Genomic DNA, 6,586 nt, shown 5'->3' with positions numbered 1-6,586 from the left:
TCTCCTCTCAGTCTTCTTTTTTGCAAGTTAAACATTCCCAAATCCTGCAACCGTTCCTCATAGGACATGGTTTGCAGACCAGTCACCATTCTGGTCGCTCTTCTCTGAACTTGCTCCAGTTTGTCTATGTCTTTTTTAAAATGTGGTGCCCAAAACTGTACACAGTATTCCAGATGAGGTCTGACCAAAGAGGAGTAAAGTCCGATAATGACTTCACGTGATCTAGACTGTATGCTTCTGTTAATACATCCCAGAATTGTATTTGCCTTTTTTGCTGCTGCATCACACTGTTGACTCATGTTCAGTCTATGATCTATTAGTATACCTAAGTCTTTTTCACATGTACTGTTGCTTAGCTCTATTCCTCCCATTCTGTATATGCTTTTTTCATTTTTATTGCCCAGATGTAGTACTTTGCTTTTTTCCCTGTTAAAAACCATTCTGTTGGCTGCTGCCCACTGCTCCAGTTTATTTAGGTCTTTTTGAATCCTCTCTCTCTCTTCTCTAGTATTAGCTATCCCTCCTAGCTTTGTGTCATCAGCAAATTTAATCAGTTTACCCTCAATTCCTTCATCTAAATCATTGATAAAGATGTTGAACAATACAGGTCCCAGGACGGAGCCCTGTGGTACCCCACTTGAGACATTCATCCAGCTGGATGTGAAGCCATTTACAACCACCCTTTGAGTCCGATCACTAAGCCAGTTATGAATCCACCTAACAGTTGCCTGGTCCATTGCATACTTGGTCATTTTTTCAATAAGGATGGTGTGAGATACTTTGTCAAATGCTTTGCTGAAGTCAAGATATACTATATCTACAGCATTTCCCTGATCCACCCAGTCAGTGATTCGGTCATAGAAGGAAATTAAGTTAGTCTGACATGACTTGTTAGTTACAAACCCATGCTGACTCTGGTTAATCACTTCATTCTTATCCATGTACTTAACCTGATACGTGCCCTACAGGATCTGCAGACTGCATTATAATCTTCTTTAGATATGCCTCCCTCTTTCCATTTAATAAACATTTCTTTCTTTCTTTTTAGCATGTGTTTAAGTTCTGTGTTCATCCATCCTGGTTTCCTTAAATGCTTCCCATTCTTCCTACTTTTCGGGATTGTTAACGATTGTGCTTTGAGAATCTCATTTTTAAAAATTTCCCATCCTTCCTGGACATTTTTGTCCTTAAGGACATCCAGCCATTGGATCCCTCCTATTCTCTTTCTGAGTCTCTTAAAATCTGCCTTTCTAAAATCTAATCTTGAAGTTTGAGTCTTCACATGTCTTCCTCCTCTAATTATCCAAAATTCTATAATAGCATGATCGCTGCCTCCTAGGGTCCCAGCCACCTTTACCTCCTCAACCATTTCCTCCCTGTTTATAAGGATTAGATCCAAAGTAGCAGATCCCCTTGTTTTCTCCCCTACCTTTTGGAAGATAAAGTTGTCAGCAAGAGAGGATAAGAATTTGCTTGACCTGTTTTACTTGAGAGAGATTCCCAACAAATGTCTGGATAGTTGAAATCTCCCATGACCACTACGTCATATTTTTTTGAAAACTTGGTCATTTGATACATAAAGAGTTCATCCATATCTTCAGCTTGCCCAGGTGGCCTGTAGTAAATGCCTACAATGGTGTCCTTTCCGTTGTTCTCTCCTTGTATTCTTACCCAAACAGTTTCCACAGAACTCCCAGTCTCTGAAGCTTCAATCTCTGTGCAGATATACGCTTTTCTAACATACAATGCGACACCTCCTCCTCGTTTATCAAGTCTGTTTCTTGCAAATAAGTTGTATCCTTTTAGCCTTTTATTCCAATCATGTGTATCGTCCCACCAAGTTTCAGTGATTCCAATGACATCATATTTCTTTTCCTGCATTAGTAGTTCCAATTCTCCTTGTTTGTTGCCCATGCTTTGTGCATTTGTATAAAAACATTTTAGTTTGTGATTGGTTTCTCTTCCTCCCATATTTTTATTACTTAGATTTTTTTGTCTTTGTTCTTCCTTTCCACTTCCAATAGCAGAGATCTCAATAGTATTTGTCAGCTGTATGGCTTTTTCTGGCCTTTTGCTTCCCTTCCCACATTGTTCTAGTTTAAAACTCAAGATATGTTGATCACTTGAGTTTATATTTTGTTAATGGATGTAAATAACAGGCATTCATATTATATCAGCTCCTACAATGTATTATCTGCCAGTTTTGAAAGACAGAGACTCAGGATCTTTGAACAATGGATGTTTGCAAGATATGTTAAAGGAGTTGTCCACTCCTTTCACATTGATGCCTTATCCGTAGTGGCACCCCCGCCAATCAGCTGTTATCGGTGCTGGCAGCGGCGGCCGGAAGTCCTTTCCTGTGGTGCTTGGCCGTTAAGTTGTAGGGGCTGGCACTTGTTACTGCACATCCGCCTCCTATTCAACTGAATGACTGAATGGGAGGCGGATGTATAGTAACCCCTGGCGGCCACTACAGATCGACAGCCAAGCACCACAGGTAAGGACTTCCGGCCGGCAGCCGTCGCTACCGATAACAGCTGATCGGCGGGTGTGCCGCTTGCGGGACCCCGGCCGATTATACATTGATGCCCTATCCTGTGGATAGGGCATCAATGTGAAAGTAGTGGACAACCCCTTTAAATACCATTGTAGGGGGTTTGCCAGTAAACACTGGGGGGATGAGCTGTGGATACTCAAGCCCTGCGGATTAATATCATCATCCTTTATCCTTGACCTGTGGATGTGTGCTTGAAAGGACTATAGGAAACTATATAAAGGGGCATATGCCTCTGTATCGAGGAGATTATACAAAGAGACAGCCAAGAGAGACTATTCAGCATAGCAACCAGGACACATGGCTCCATCAAGAGAAATACAAATCTGCTCCATTGACTATCACTGAACTCTCAGAGCCGTTATGAGGAAATTCAGGTTGGGACAATCATGTCACTTGGCCACATACCTCACTGCTCTATTCCCGACGGGCCAGCGGAAGGGGGAAACTCTGTAACTGGCACCATCTTGTGTATTTGCTGGGACTGTTCTATAGGTTTAATGTCTGTTTGGTGGTTCAATAAAGTATTGCCACACTGTTTTACCCTCACCCTGTGTTGTCTGATTAGTATTACACCCACGGGTGACCCAGTGTCCCCCAACCCCCTACATACAGTATGAGCCCCACATAGCCCTCTACATACAGTATGAGCCCCCACAAAATCCCCCTATGTACAGTATGAGTACTGTGAAGACACAGGGTCTTCTATGGGCATAACACTACTCAGATAACACAGAGTGAGGTTAAAACAGTGTGGCAATACTTTATTGAACCACCAAACACACAATAAACATATAGAACAGTCCCAGCAAACACCCAAGATGGTGCAAAACAACACAGTCTCACCCTTCCGCTGGCCCGCTGGGAATAGAGCAGCTGCGACTTTGGGACTTCCAGGGCCAACTAACTCAACAAGTGGCACCCCGCTTTTTGTGGACACCAACAGAGAGAACATAGCGGCAAGCTTAGGAAGCTGACAATCCATTGAGGTACGTGGCCAGGAGACCCTCGGGTCCCAATCTGGCTTCTCCTGACATATCCATGGAACCAAGTGACCGGATGGTCCCAACCTGGATTTCTCCCGAATATATCCATGAGTTCTGTGATAGTCAATAGAGCAGATCTGTATACCTCTGGATGGAGCCATGCTGTCCTGTAGAGCTGTCCCTTAGTGTTCCTGTCTGCGGTTTTGTAAAAAGACTCCTGATACAGAGTCATAACCCCCTTATATGGTTCGCAACTGCCCTTCAAGACATTTTCTACAGGTCAGGGGGAGGTGAGATGAGTTTAACTCTCCATTGTTTGATCATTTAATTGATCTTAATAGCTTATACTCCTCTGCTCTGCGAGTCAACAAGCCACAGGGCCCACACAATGGTTAATCAACATATTTAACAAACATTCATTGTTCAAAGACCCCATGCAAAGATAACAGTACAATAAACTGTAGGAGCTGATATAAGATGTAAATAACAGCTATTCATCAGTTAACAAGGCTTAACTCAACCTACAAGAGAAGTCAACATTCAGACTTATGACAAAAGTCCATGTTTCTTGCCCTACCTGAAGAAACACATGAATTCAAAAGTCAACATAAAAATAATAGTGTATTTCTCCTGGCCTACTTAATTTAGATAAGTATTATTTTGGATAATTAGGATTAAAAGCTGTGTCGTCACAAGTTCCCATATAGCTCCCTACCTCGGAGCAGGAGGCCGCACGGAGCTCCCTACCTCGGAGCAGGAGGCCGCACGGAGCTCCCTACCTCGGAGCAGGAGGCCGCACGGAGCTCCCTACCTCGGAGCAGGAGGCCGCACGGAGCTCCCTACCTCGGAGCAGGAGGCCGCACGGAGCTCCCTACCTCGGAGCAGGAGGCCGCACGGAGCTCCCTACCTCGGAGCAGGAGGCCGCACGGAGCTCCCTACCTCGGAGCAGGAGGCCGCACGGAGCTCCCTACCTCGGAGCAGGAGGCCGCACGGAGCTCCCTACCTCGGAGCAGGAGGCCGCACGGAGCTCCCTACCTCCAGCAGGAGGCCGCACGGAGCTCCCTACCTCCAGTAGGAGGCCGCACGGAGCTCCCTACCTCCAGTAGGAGGCCGCACGGAGCTCCCTACCTCCAGTAGGAGGCCGCACGGAGCTCCCTACCTCCAGTAGGAGGAAGAAACGTAGCTCCCTACATCCAGTAGGAGGCACCACATAGCTCCCTAGATACAGTACACACATGCAGTCACACACACACATGCAGTCAGACACAAGCAGGCATGCACACACAGTCATGCACATGCAGTCGCACACATATGCACACGCAGTCATGTATACACATGCAGACTTGCACATATACGGGTCGCAGAAATGTGCACACACCAGGGGCATTGCTAGAGTTTGAAAAGATCAGGGGCCCAAGCCCCGAGGTTTAAGCTTTGCATCCTACCCCTCCCCTAAACAAAAAAAAAGGAATTCAGAAGTCAGCAGTCACACAGAATGACTGCAGACTAATCACAAACGTGGACAATATTTTTAATCCTCCTAACATAAATAAAAATATAAAAATGTCAGCATCATAAAAAACATTTACATCCAGGTACCTTATAGGTGACGCGGTCTCTGGAGTCGTTCTCTTTCTTTTCTTCCTCTTGTCCAGACACATGATGACTTTTCCCATCCACAGCTCGTCTCTGCAGACTTCCATCTTCTCCGGTCTTCCGCAGCACATCCCCACACGATGTCCTTAAAGATTAGCAGCGTCATTATAATGCTCCTGAATACAAATATCTGCCCTACATTGATCCCCTAAATAAATAATGGCCCCTCTCTATATTCCCTGCACAAAATATGACTCACACACTGTCCCTCTTATGACATATGCCCTCCATACTACCCTTTCCTTTCCATACTGGGCCCCCTCTTCACACTGTGTCCCCCCTATAGGTCCCAGTCTCTGTACTGTGCCCCCTCATCACACTCTTCCTCCTGGCTGTGACCTTACACTGTCCCCCCATGCTATCCCCCACCCACTACTCTCTCTATTCTGTGCCCACTCACACTTTTCTTCCCCCATAGTGTCTTCTCACACTATTCCCCTACCTCCTCATATTTCCTCCTCACACATCCCCCTAACTCCCCATACTGTGTCAGCACACATCCCATCACCCTCGCTTCCCATACTGTGTTCGCACACATTTCCCCCCTCGCTACCAATAATGTGTCTGCACCCACCCCCACAGATTAAACCTCTCCCCCTCCACACTGCATAAATATCCCCCTGCACAATTAGTAAATAGCCCCTGCACAATTAGTACATAGCTCCCCTGCAAAATTAATAAATAGACCCCTGTACAATACACAGCCCCCCAGGACAATTAATAAACAGTCCCCCTGCACAATTAACAATTAGCCCCCTACACAATTAATAATTGCCCCCTGACAATTAATGATTGCCCCCCTGTACAATTAATAATTAGCCACCCTGCACAATTAATAATTAGCCCCCTGGGCTGAATCTTCGTTGTCTGCAGCTCCATAGCCACAGGAGCACTTATCACTAAGGCTCTGCTCTCTCTTGTGGGCACCGGCGAGTGACGTCAGTAGCACGATCACATGACCTGATCACACTGCCGACGTCGCTCTAAGCCGACGGTCAGAGCTCCAATTGTACTCGCGTCTACAATCACTGGGACCCGGCACGCCGCAGCTTCTCTGAGCGGGCTGTCAGCTAGAAAGCCCTCTCAGAGAACAGCCGAATCCCGGTCCAGGAGGCGGCAGAATGCTGCCACCGGGAGGAGGGCACCTCGGACCGATGCATTAAGCGGCTCGACGCCCCCCACCCTGCCCGCTGCACCTGGGGCACGTGCCCCCCGCCCGCCTAGATACGCCCCTGCATGACCTACATATATGCTCATTATGTATATACACATGTATATAGAGACAAGACCTGTATACACATTATACTGGGACATGGCATAGACATACTCTCTTCATCAGTAGTTATCAAGTGGCAGCATTGGAAGAGTCCTGACCTTGTGAATCAGCAGT

General features: G+C 46.3%; 1 long non-coding RNA gene across 1 annotated transcript; it reads right to left on the bottom strand.

Moving 5' to 3' along the window:
- Positions 1-5,194: 5,194 nt before the first annotated feature.
- On the bottom strand, positions 5,195-5,696 carry LOC141165173 (uncharacterized). The gene is made up of 2 exons (XR_012251081.1): positions 5,639-5,696; positions 5,195-5,281 (listed from the first exon to the last, which is right to left on the bottom strand). It is a non-coding gene; the product is annotated as an uncharacterized lncRNA (long non-coding RNA).
- Positions 5,697-6,586: the final 890 nt, after the last annotated feature.

The sequence above is a fragment of the Phyllobates terribilis genome, unplaced genomic scaffold (genome assembly GCF_046119375.1).
Source record: "Phyllobates terribilis strain yellow unplaced genomic scaffold, ASM4611937v1 Scaffold_11__3_contigs__length_659146591, whole genome shotgun sequence".
Classification (NCBI taxonomy): Eukaryota; Metazoa; Chordata; class Amphibia; order Anura; family Dendrobatidae; genus Phyllobates; species Phyllobates terribilis.
Note: the sequence above shows the minus strand (reverse complement) of the source record. Positions and strands in the feature narration are given on the sequence as shown.